At 38.5% G+C, this 12,726-nt stretch overlaps 1 pseudogene; it reads left to right on the forward strand.

Moving 5' to 3' along the window:
- Positions 1-1,510: 1,510 nt before the first annotated feature.
- On the forward strand, positions 1,511-1,629 carry LOC111819332 (uncharacterized; annotated as a pseudogene).
- The last annotated feature ends 11,097 nt before the right edge of the window (positions 1,630-12,726 follow it).

A 12,726-nucleotide genomic window follows, 5' to 3' on the forward strand; every position in this document is an offset into this window, starting at 1 on the left:
GATCAAATTGTGTTCTCAGGAAAGGTAAAAGAGAAGGGGGAGCAGTTAAGAGAAGGCAGAAGAGGAGAGGGAATGGAAATAAGAATGGCGTAGTAAGACAACAGTCACGTCTGAGTCATCTTTGGATTCTCTTATTACCAAATACCACAGATTGGGTTGTCAAATGAATGACTGATACAAATAAATAATTCAGGGAAAAAATGGGTAGTAAGGTTGCCTATATAAGTTATTCTTCAGGAAATTAAAATGAGGCTAAGCAATATTGATAGCAGAGAGCCCTAGAACCTCTATACAGATAAATGCAGATGTGGAATCTGACAGGCTGAGGCAGTATCTATCAGAGTAAACAAGAAACCAGTCTGATAGCTGCAGTGCAGCTGTGCTAAATTGAATTGTTTACGCATTATACAAAAAATTTATAATCACTTACTAAGAATATTCTCTTACAGAATATAAAGATGTTTTTAATAACCTGGAAATTTAAGAAAATTTTCAGTGTTTGATGAGAGCAGAAAATTAAAAATGAAGAATCTTAAAAATCAGCCGTCTTAATGTCAGTCTTACTAATCTATAGTCATTTCAGAATAAATTGGGAACCATATTTGCCTCATTAATATGAGACTTTATAATAGATACATATGCATATAAACCTAGAAACCAGGAGGATTTGGAAAGAGCTGCTGTGGATAGTTAAGTGGAACTAGCAATCTAGCTGCATTGTGAACAAAGCATGTCTCCTTGATGAAACTGCTCCTTGTAGAACTCTTGGCCTTACGGGCGCTGCGTTGGGTTCCCTACAAGTACTATTTGAGCTCCATCCTTTGAAAAGTTTAGCATACATGATACTAGAAAACCATTAACCTTGCAATAAAGCCGGTTCCCTCCAGACGTTCTTCTCTTCAAATGAAGCGCATTTTCCCCCTTTATGCACAGTGAGTTTTAATCTTCTGTAAGATGCCAGACTGGTAGGAAAAAATCCCGTTGTATCTTTGACAGTTGGGGAGCACTTTAAACGCAAGCTGCCTTTATGTTGTCATTTTTGGGTGTATGCCAGTCGGACAGGCACCATAATTTGAGGCTCCACAATGGCTTTGAGGAAGTTCTCTATTTCACTGAGCCTTCAGGTGGCCGAGGTACTTCTGTTGTAGTGTGGCAGGTTTTCCTACCTTTGAGAAAAGAACCTGACTCAACAGGCTCCTTACCTACTTGTATGGTTCTTCTCTCTCTAGAAAAAGTCATTGACACTCTTGCTTCAAGATGGCAAACCTTTTTTCACTGGAGACGATTCTAAGCAGAAGTTCACAAAGGGACGTGGATGGCTTCATTCATGAATCTTTAAGAAAGCCATGTGAAAACTCTCTGCTTTTTCATAGCCTGTATTCAGTAAACATTTAGAAGGAAGAGGGCAGTGAAGCAGGGAGGAAGGAAGAGAAGGTGGGGAGAGCCACATCTATTGAACAGAGCTAGAAACAGCATTTTAGATTTAAACATACTCACTGTAACCAATATACAAGGCGGTCATGCCATCCTGAACATGCCAGATCTCATCTGATCTCGGAAGTTAAGCAGGATTGGGCCTGGTTAGTACTTGGAAGGGGTTCCGCTTGGGAATCCCGGGTGCTGTAGGCTTTTATGCAGCCTTGGTGGCAAAGAGGTTAAGAGCTCAGCTGCTAACCAAACGGTTGGCAGTTTGAATCCACCAGGTGCTCTTTGGAAACCCTCTGGGGCAGTTCTACTCTGTTCTATAGGGTCACTATGAGTCGGAACCAACTCGACGACACCTAATGACAACAACAACATATTCTGATCTTTTGTAGTTATTATTAATAAGTATGTTTGACTCATGCTCTGAGCTGTTCAGGGAATATTTGAACCCTTTAGTGTCTGTTTTGTGCTACAATTTTAACACACCAGAAACAATATATAACAATTTAAAATAACTTATAGAAATGTATAGGCACAGAGAAAAATGGGAATAAGAAGTGTAAGGTGTGCATAATAGGAAGCTTGGTGCCAGAAATTTTGATGACATTCTGTGTGCCTTGTAGCTGTGATATTTTGTATTTCCCCACTTTTGTCATTAACCTAATAATCTGTATACCGCCTTTGTCTTCATTTTTTTTTTCTTTTGCATAATAGGTTTGCTTGAAATTCTATTACTTATCTTAACTGATGCAGTAAGGATGGTAAAACATAATTTATAAGCTGGATTGGTTTGCTGGGAAAAACTACTGCATTTTGTGAAGTCTTTCTCTCCCCGTCTGTCCAGCAGCCACCTACCAAATGGCTCTAAATTAGTTCGAGGAATAAGGAGGGTTTCTTTGTTTGTTCATTTGCTTTCACCTAAAGGATAGTTTGTTTTGTCAAGAAATGGACAATATAGGCTGCATCTAAGAGTCTGTGTGCAAGCCACTTGAGGCACCCTGGAGGTTTTCTGCATGCAGCTGTCACAAGACCTATATCCCAGACTGGATAGAGGATCTTATACTGCAGCATGAATGGGTCAGTGGCTACAGGTGGCCAATGGGGTAGACAGGATGGAAGAATGCTCAGGACATTTGACCCTGACCAACTTCTGGATTCTTATGACAAAGTCATGGATCAGATGCTAAATCCATCATTCGGTGTAAGCCCCCAAAACCAATATCTATGTGTGCCTGAGAAGAAATACCGAACACCTGGTTCTGAAAATAGACACCTATTTCCTGGGGTACAGCTGACCAAACAAACAAAACGTATTGTTGGTTGTTGATACTCCATACCTTCCACAATTGCTCTCAAGGTGGGATAGTTGTTTAATCGTCCAGTGCCCTCCTTAGAAACATTCAGGGTGTGGGAGGGGGGCAGCAATAGCACTAACTTCACTTGAACACTTGCTTAGTTGCAATGCCCCCAACATAGCTTCTTACGCTGAAAAAAATAGTTGAATTATTGAGTATATCAGTAAAATGGGATATGGTACACCTGAGGGACCAGATCTCACCTGTAAACAAGGTCTGGTTTGTGAGTGATTTTCCTTCTCTAGCATATTAGGTAGGGGAAGACCTCTCAATGGTGCATCCCCCAAAGTCCTGGTACACCATAGAACAGGGGCTGACTTTTAATGAGTTTATTTTCTTCTAATATTAACCAGAAAAAACCCATTGCCATCGAGTCCATTCCAAGGACTCATAGTGATCCTATAGGACAGAGTAGAACTGCCCCATAGGGTTTCCAAGGAGCAGCTGGTGGATTTGAACTGCTGACCTTTGGTTAGCAGCCAGACTCTTAACCACTGCGCTACCAGGATGCCGGGACTCACCTTAGTAGGATGAAAATGCTTCTGGGTTCTATGTGTAATTAATGAGCAATGATAAATGATACTGGAAATCAAATAAGTAAAATACAAATATACGTTGCTTAACGTCAGTTGGGGCAATGTCTGACTGCCTACACATCCGTGGTCTCATGAGGTTGTAACAGAGTTTCGAAGTCCCGATGGGAGAACGCGACTTTGCTAAGTAGGAAGATGGGCTCTATCCCTCACTAGCTCTCCGTCCTGCATCTACCCCACGCATGGCTTCTCGTGCCACCATGATCACCTCAGCAGGGCCTGAGCAGAAGCCCCCGGAGCCGCCCAGGTGGATACCCTGCTGGGGACACAGTCTCTCTTGGCCTGGGCACGCGGCCTGGGGAGGACGCAGGGCTGGAGGAGTTCAAAGCCCTTCAAACGAGATAAGAAAGGCAGGCAGGGGAGAAGGAAGGGACGGGAGGCCGCCAGCCACACACCTAGTGCGCGCCACCAGCGCTCGGCCAGGCCGGCTTGGCTCTGCGAGACCCAGAGGTGACCAGGCAGGACCGGCGGTGGGCAGCCTGCGTTTCGCCTGGTCCCTCAGCACGGCAGTGGCATGGGTTCCGGGTCCGACCAGTGACCATCCTGCGCGCCTCCCTTCTGTATAAAATATGGTGTTCACAGAATGTACAAATTCCGTAAAGTCCTATTTCATAGAACGGATCGTGGATGTTAAGCGACGCATACCTGTATTATTATTACGAAAAATGTTTTTTACAGTAATAGCCGCGCACAAAATAAAAACCAAAAATAAAAGTAAAAGTCCTTTGCCATCGAGTCGATTCCGACTCATAGCAACCTTATAGGACAGAGTAGAACTGCCCCATAGGGCTTCCAAGGAGAGGCTGGTAGATTTGAACTGCCAGCCTTTTGGTTAGCAGCGGATCTCTTAAGCATCTCTTAAAAGATGCATAGTTATAATTTACAATATGGAAGGTCCACCCACAAATATTTATGAATTGTAATTACCATACCTAATTGTTAATTTTAGATTTTTACTATTCCAGGGAAAACGTGCATATGCAACTTCATGTTGGAATTAGAATAAATTTATTCAGCTAAAATATTAAGTGGCTGGCATATTTAGGACACTTTGCTATGTCCTAATATAATAGGACTGCAAAATTAAAAGTCTTGAAATTATTATTATTATTATTATTTTATTTTCTTAGTTGATCTCTAGGTAAATATTTTGTTTGAATCTCAGTGTCTTTCAGAATTAAGTGAGAGTCTTGAACAAGGTGATTTCTAATGGCATTTTCAGAGAAAAGTTTGTATTATTCTATAATCCTAGGACTTGGTCCAAAGTTTGTGACTTTGAGTTGCTTTCAAATATATTTATTGATTCAAGAAAAATGAGACAATACTTTTCTAATCTTTCTTAGGCAGGTAGGAGACTTAGGCTTAAGTCCCCTTCTGGGTGTGAGGGGGAAGATGAATTATTATATAGGTTTCTATCATTTATCTATCTCTCCACTAAGGTCTAAGTTTTAACCAATTTAAACCCTCACAAGGGTATTCAGAAAACGATAATCTCACCTCTACCTAATAATTTGGCTTTTGCTAAAACTAATTGATAAATAATAAAATGAACTAATCCCTAGATAAGTAATTCCCTTACAATATTTTTTTTTTCTTTTCCCTACGGCCTGTTCAAAGTTTTCTTTCAATCAGAAGTACAAGAAGAGTATAGAAAATATTAGTAGCAGGGCTGTGTTTACTGAATCAAATGTCATACCTAGGGAATGGCCCCCTGAGAATACGGCCAGAATTAGCCCTGTCGTTCAGATAGTTAAGTTTTGAAGGAGCTGAACTCTTAAGGGTTCAGTTGAACAGAATGTGTAAAGAACATAAACTTTCCCCCTTACAACCAGCTCTCCAGACACATTTAGTATGTTGATATTTAGATTCTAAAATTTATATCAAAAAGTGTCATTGAAACAGATGCTAGTAATATAATTGGCTAGGAATTTGCATTGAAGATAACGCTTTTGTGAGCACTCAAGCATTCAAATGTCCAATAAGAGGTATTTGTAGGGAAATTCTGATCTATTTAGTATTCTTGTGTGTGTGTGTTTAAGTTCTAAAGAATAAGAGAAAGGTTTAGTAGCTGCTAGAAGAGACCAAGACAGGAACAGCAGTGAAGATTACTGTGAAATATACAAATTTGCTATGACTCCCTACTTGCAAATAAAATCAGAGTTGAAAATCAATGTCTATTGATCCTTCTATTCATTTCATGCAGTCTCTGTAAAGTACATAGATACCGACGATGTTTTTTGATGATATATTTTATTGGCATATACAACAGACACAAAGTTTCTTTTTCTCTTGGGAGTTTCTCTGTACTTAAAGAGCTAAACATAACAGCATGACGTAAGTGAAGTGATATTTGTGTCTAGATTTTTGCGAAGAGCTCATAAAATATATAAACATCATAAACAGAATGGAGGGCACCCTGACAAAAAAGGAATGATTCTCAATTCATTGTTTTTGAGTCTGACTTGTGAGTTCTGGGTCAAGGTCTGGTTTCTGATTTAGAGACATTATTTTGCTTTAGAATATATATGTATACTTATGAAACTTTTCTTTTTATTGTATTCAAAATCTAAAAAGTACTCAGGATAAATTTTGAGGCAATCTCAGGCCACTGGACATCCTACTGACAGTAAAAGCATATTAATAAATGCTGCTTTAGGTTTATAGAGACCTTACTGAGAACAGTCAAGCAAATTTTCAGATGACTTGTTGCATTAACCTAATAATAGTAAGTGGTTGTGATATATTTAGGGAGGTATACAAAGAAACAAAAAAAAAGAATAACAAGTTTGTTGTTGTCATTGTAAGATGCTGTAGAGTCAGTTCTGACTCATAGGACCCTATGTATAACAGAAAGAAACAATGCCCGGTCCTATGTCATCCTCACAATCATTGCTATGTTTGAATCTATGTTGCAGCCACTGTGTCAATTCATCTCTTTGAGGATCTTCCTCTTTTTCGCTGACCCTACACTTTGCCAGGCATGATATCCTTCTCCAGGGACTGGTTCCTCCTGATAACAGATAAGTACATGAGATGAAGTCTCGCATCCTCGTTTCTAAGGAGCATTCTGGCTGTACTTCTTCCAAGACAGATTTGTTTGTTCTTCTGGCAGTCCATGGTATAGTCAGTATTCTTTGCCAACATCATAATTCAAATGCATCAATTCTTCTTTGCTCTTCCTTATTCATTATCCAGCTTTCGCATGCATATGAGGCGATTGAAAATACCATGTCTTGGGTCAGGCACAACCTTAGTCCTCAAAGTGACAGCTTTGCTTTTTAACACTTTAAAGAGGTCTTTTGCAGCAGATTTACTGAATGCAATCCGTTGTTTGATTTCTTGATCAGCAAGCTGGGTGATGCCAATGCGAAAATGCAGTTCAGATAGAATTTAAGAATATTTTAAGGCTGTCTAATATCTACAATTTGCTTCCATAATTAGATATTAGAATCCCCACTATATAAAAACAGTGACTATTTAAATAATCAAAATGTCAAAAAGAGGTAATATGATTGATGCGCTTTGGCCACTATTATCTGCTTGCTGCATTTATAACCTCAGCGTTGTTTTTGCTTAAGCACTTATGGGTGGAGTTTGCTAATGAGCCTTTCTCACAGCAGGTATGCACCATACGACCCAAATATTTTTGTGTGTCTTACTCATCTTTCTGTCTCTTGCTCTGAGAGTAATGTGGTACCCAGCAGGCATTCAGTAAACCTCATGGAGCTCATTCTTATGGGACAGACAGAAAACGGGCAGACAAAATGGGAGGAGAGTAACTATGCAGCTTGTGATAAATGTTACAAAGGTAATAAACTGGGCGAGGAGAAACCTACTTTGGTCAGGGTGGTCAGAGGAGGTTTCTCGAGTGTCAGGAGTAGGACAAGGCATGTGTACAGAGTCATGGGAAAACAAAGTCATGGCAGGAAGATTTGGTACAAGGTGTTGGAGGAAGAGGGCATGGAATGTTTGAACAGAAGACAGGCTGGGAGAGATGGTCTACAATCATCCTGGAGTGCTGCAATGAACATTGGTTTACAAGTCTCTTTTTGAGTCTCTGCTTTCAAGTCTCTTGAGTATATGCCTAGGAGTGGAATTGCTGGATCATATGGTAGTTCTATTTTTAGTTTTTTGAGGAACCACTACACTGTTTTCTACAATGGCAGCATGGTGTGAGGGATGGGTCCTGTTTCATTTTTCTGCATGTGGAAATTCAATTTTATCAACACCGTTTATTGAAGAGACTCTTTTTTCCACATCGAATGGACTTAACACTCCTGTCAAAAATCAGCTGACCATAGCTGTATGGGTTTATTTCTGGTCTCTTAATTTCCATTCCTTTGGTCTATGTGTCTATTGTTACACCAGTACCAGGCTGTTTTGATTACTGTAGCTGAATAGTATGTTTCAAAATCGATGTTGTTCTTCTCTTTCAACATTGCTTTAGCTATTTGGGTCTTGCCATTCCATATAAAGTTGAGTATTAGTTTTTCTATTTATGTAAAGAAGGCTGTTGGAATTTTGATCAGGATTGTGTTGAACCTATAGATGGTTTTCGGTAGTACTGACATCTTAACAATATTAAGTCTTCCAATCCATGAACGTGAAACATCTTTCCATGTATTTAAGCCTTCTTTAATACCTTTTGGCAGTGTTTTATAGTTTTCATAGTTTAATTCCTTCACATCCCTGGTTAGTCTTATTCCTAGGTATTTTATTGTTTTAGATGCTATTGTAAATGGAATTGTTTTCCTCATTTCCCTTTCGGATTTCTCATTGCCGTTGTATAGAAACCAAACTAATTTTTGTCTGTTGACCTTGTACCCTGCAACTTCGCTAAATTCCTCTGTTAGCTCTAGAAGTTTTCTTGTAGATGCTGGGATTTTATATATACAGGATCATAACATCCATGAATAGATAGTCTGACTTCTTCTTTTCCACTCTGGGTACCTATCATTTCTTATTGCTCTGGCTAGGACTTCTAATACAATATTGAATAGAAGCGGTCAGAGCGAGCACCCTTGTCTTGTTATTGATTTCACGGGGAAAGCTCTCAGTCTTTCTCCATTAAGTATGATGTTGGCTGTTGGCTTTTCATATATGCCCTGAAGCGTACTGAGTAATTTCCTTTGTATTCTAATCTTCTTTAGGGTTTTCATCAAGAAAGGGTGTTGAATTTTATCAAATGCTTTTCTCTGCATCCATAGAGATGATCATGTGGTTCTTTTCCTTTGTTCTATTGATGTGGTGTGTTACATTGATTGATATTCTAATGTGGATCAATCCCTGTGTTCCTGGAATAAAACCCACTTGGTCATGGTGTATGACTCTTAATGTCATTAGATTCTGTTCACCAGTATTTTGTTGATGATTTTTTCATCTATATTTGTAAGAGATATTGACCTGTAGTTTTCTTTTCTTGTGGTGTCTTTGACTGGTTTTGGTATCAGGGTCATATTTCCTTCATAGAATGAATTATGGAGTATTCTTTCCTTCTCTATCTTTTAGAAGAGTTTTAACAATATTGGTGTCAATTCTTCTCTAAATGTTTGGTAGAATTCCCCAGTGAAGCCATCTGTCCAGGTAGGGGCAGATTAACCAGTAAGCAAGGTATACACGGGCTTATAGTAAGCAAGGTATGCAGGGCTTACTTGTGTTTACTTAGTAATCTGTACACAATTACACATGGGTTTCACCACATCCTAGTAAGTAAGCCTGTGTGTACTTCGCTTATTGGGTAATCTGTCCCTGGGTCCAGGACTATTTTGTTGTTGTTGTTGGGAGGTTTTTAATCACCTATTCAATCTCTTCACTTGTTATCGGTCTTTTGAGTCTTTCTATTTTCTCTTGAGTCAGTTTGAGTGGGTCGTGTGCTTCTAAGAATTTGCCTATTTCGTCTAGGTTAGCCCATTTGTTTCTGTACAGTTTCTCATAATATTCTTTCATAATTCTCTTTATTTCTGTCAGGTCTGTTGTAATGCCACCTCTTTTGTTTCTTATTTTGGTGATTTGCATCTTTTCTCTTTTTTTCTTTGTCTGTCTAGCTAAAAATTTGTCAATTTTATTGATCTTTTCGAAGAGCCAACTTCTGGTTTTATTGATTTTCTCTATTTTTTATTTTATTTTATTTATTTCTACTATATTCTTTGTTATTTCCTTCTTCTGGTAGATTTAGGCTTAGTTTGCCCTTCTCTTTCTAGTTCCTGGAGTTATCAAGTTAGACTTTTTATTTGAGATCTGTCTTCATTTTTCATGTAGACATTTATTGCTATAAATTCCCTCTGACTACTGCCTTTGCTGTATCCGTAAGTTTTGGTATGCTGTGCTTTCATTTTCATTTGACTCTAAGAAATTTGTAATTTCTCTTTTGATTTCTTCCTTTACCCATTGGTAGTTTAATAATTGTGTGTAGTTAAATTTCCATATGTTTGTGTATTTTCCAAGTTTTTTTCTGTTATTGATTTCTAGCTTCACTCCGTTGAGGTCAGAGAAAAAGCTTTGTATAATTTCAGTCTTTTGAAATTTGCCAAGGCTTGCTTTGTGACCTATAATGTTGTCTGTCCTGGAGAATGATCCATGTGCACTGGAGTAGAATGTATGTTGTGCTGTTGTTGGGTGGTTCTATATATGTCTGTTAAATCTACTTGGTTTATAGTGTCATTTAGGTCCTCTATTTCTTTGTTAATCCTCTTTCTAGATGTTCTGTTCTGTAATGAAAGTGGTGTATTGAAGTCTGTAACTATTATTGTAGTGCTGTCTATTTGTCTCTTCAATTCTATCAATATTTGCTTTACACATTTAGGTGCTCCGATATTGTGTGTATATACATTTATAATTGTAAAATCTTGATTAATTCACCCTTTTATCATTATATAATGTCCATCTTTATCTCTTCTAAGAGACCTTGTCTTAAAGTCTACTTTGTCTGATACTAAGATTGCCACCCCAGCTCTCTTTTTGTTATTATTTGCATGGAATTTTTTTCCATCCTTTCACTTTCAACATATTTGTGTCCCTGGGTCTAAGGTATGTCTCTTGTAAACAGCATAGAGTTAGATCCTGGTTTTTATTTCTTTGTTTTGTTTTTCATTCATTTTGCCACTCTTTTACTTTAGATTAGAGCAGTTAGTCCATTTACATTTACTGTGATTACCAATAAGAACTGCCTGATTTCTGCCATTTTTTCATATGTCTTAAGCTTTCTTTCTCTTTGTCCTTTATTACTGCTTGCTTTTGTGTTTTGTTGGTTTATAGTAATGAGCCATTTTGCTTCTCTTGTCCTTCCTCTTGTGCATGTTTTTTAGATATTTTTCTTAGTGGTTACCATAAACATTACATTTAACGGCTTGTCTTTATAATATTCTAGGGTAAGTTGGTGCCAGCTTAACTTCAGTAACACACAAGGAGTTCTGTATTTATACCATTCCTCTCCCCACCTTTTATTGTTGTTATCATTAATTATGTCTTTGTATTTCATGTGCCTGTAACCTAATTTTACCCTTGTTTTTATGTATTTGTTATTAAGAAACATGAAGGACAACACAATTAGAATTATCAACCATGAATACCTTATTATTAGCCCTTATACTCGTTCATGCATTTCCCTTTATTAGGGATCTTTCTTTTATACGTATAGCTTTGAATTACTTTCTAGTATCTTTTCCCTTCCATCTACAGAACTCCTATTAGTATTTTTGTAGGGCTGGTCTGGTGGATATGAACTCTCTCAGCTTCTGTTTATCTGGGAATGTTTTAATTTCACCCTCATTCTTGAAGGATAGTTTTGCTGGGTGTAATATTCTTGGTTGACAGTTTTGTTTTGCTTTTTTTCAAGCTCTTTAAATATATCATTCCATTGCCTGCTGGCCTTCAAAGTTTCTGAGGAGAAATTGGCACTTAGTCTTATTGGGGATCTTTTCCATATGACTGTTTGCTTCTCTCTCACTGATTTCAGGAGTCTCTCTTTACATTTTCTTTTTGAGAGCCTAACTATGGTGTTGCTGTGTGTTGGAACTGACTTGATGGCCCATAAGAACAACAACAACTGTGTTGTTCCTTGGTGTAGAACTCTTTGAGTTGATTCTGCTTGGAGTTTTTTGAGCTTCTTGGATTTGTAGATTCATATCCTTCATTAGATTGGGGAAATTTTCTGTCATTCTTTCTTCAAATATTCTTTCTTTCCCTTTCTCTCTCTCATCTCCTTCTGGAACTCCCATGCTCTGTATGTTAGGTCTCTGGTTGTCCCACAATTCCATTAAACTGTGCCCAGCCTTCTTGAGTCACCATTCTTGCTGCTCTTCAGCCTCTGTAATTTTAACTCTTACCATCTAATTTGTTGTTTCTTTCTTCTGCCTGATTAAATTAGTTGGTAAGTCCTTCCATTTCAGTTATTGTCCTTTTCAGTTGCAATATTTCTTTTTTCAGATCCTCACTTTGTTCTTGCATATTTTCCTTTTTTCTTTTAGATCTTTGTACATGTTTTTGCTTGGGTCTTTAATTATGTTTAATATTGTTGTATTATCTTCTTCCATTTTTTTCACTATTTGGTCATCCCTAGATGCACTTTCATTCCCTTTATTATGTTCATTTGGATGAGTCATTTTTCTCTGTTCTTAGTGTGTCTTGTGATTTTTTTTGTTGGGGCATTGGAATTTTTAGGGTGTTAAGTTTCTCAGTTCTCCCCAGTATTCAGTGGTTTTGCCAGCATTACTTTCTGCAAAAATCTCTTAGGTGGGCAGAGCTTTCAGCCTTTGCTTATTGTTTCCTCTGTCTCTCTGTGATAGCTCCTTTTCCCTTCCTAGTTTAATTAGGATTCGAAAGTTCCAGATCTCAGTTTTCAACTTTCAATCTCTCCCAAACACACCAGAAAACATGCTGTAATCAACCAGAAAACATGCTGTGATCAATCCGTCCACTAGGTGGCACCGCCACTCAGCGAGATATTATTTACTAATCAATCTGTCCACTAGAGGGTACAGTCCTCTCTCTATCTGATTATCACTCCCTTCCCTTCTCTGTTTCTCTGATCACGTTTTCAGCCAGAGAACCCACACCCAGCAAGCCCCCTTCAGGGTTGGGTGTTACCCTCCTGTTTTGCCTGAGGCTTCCCTTCTTGCTCTGTAGGGGTTGCTTCTATCTGAGCTGGATTTCAGGGGAAGGACAGCTAACTTTTCTCTGTTTCAGGAGGAGGAAGGGCTGTCACTCCACCAGAAGAACCTCCAAAAGAACTGTCTTGTTGATTTCAGAGCCCCGGTGGCCCTGCAGTGATTGGAGGGAACAGTCTCCTCTTAGGCGACCCTCCTCTTGGCTCCACTGTAGGAGACCTTCTGTAGGCATTTGTGTGAGTCCAATAG

This window comes from Trichechus manatus, unplaced genomic scaffold (assembly GCF_000243295.1).
Source record: "Trichechus manatus latirostris isolate Lorelei unplaced genomic scaffold, TriManLat1.0 scaffold00387, whole genome shotgun sequence".
NCBI lineage: Eukaryota > Metazoa > Chordata > Mammalia > Sirenia > Trichechidae > Trichechus > Trichechus manatus.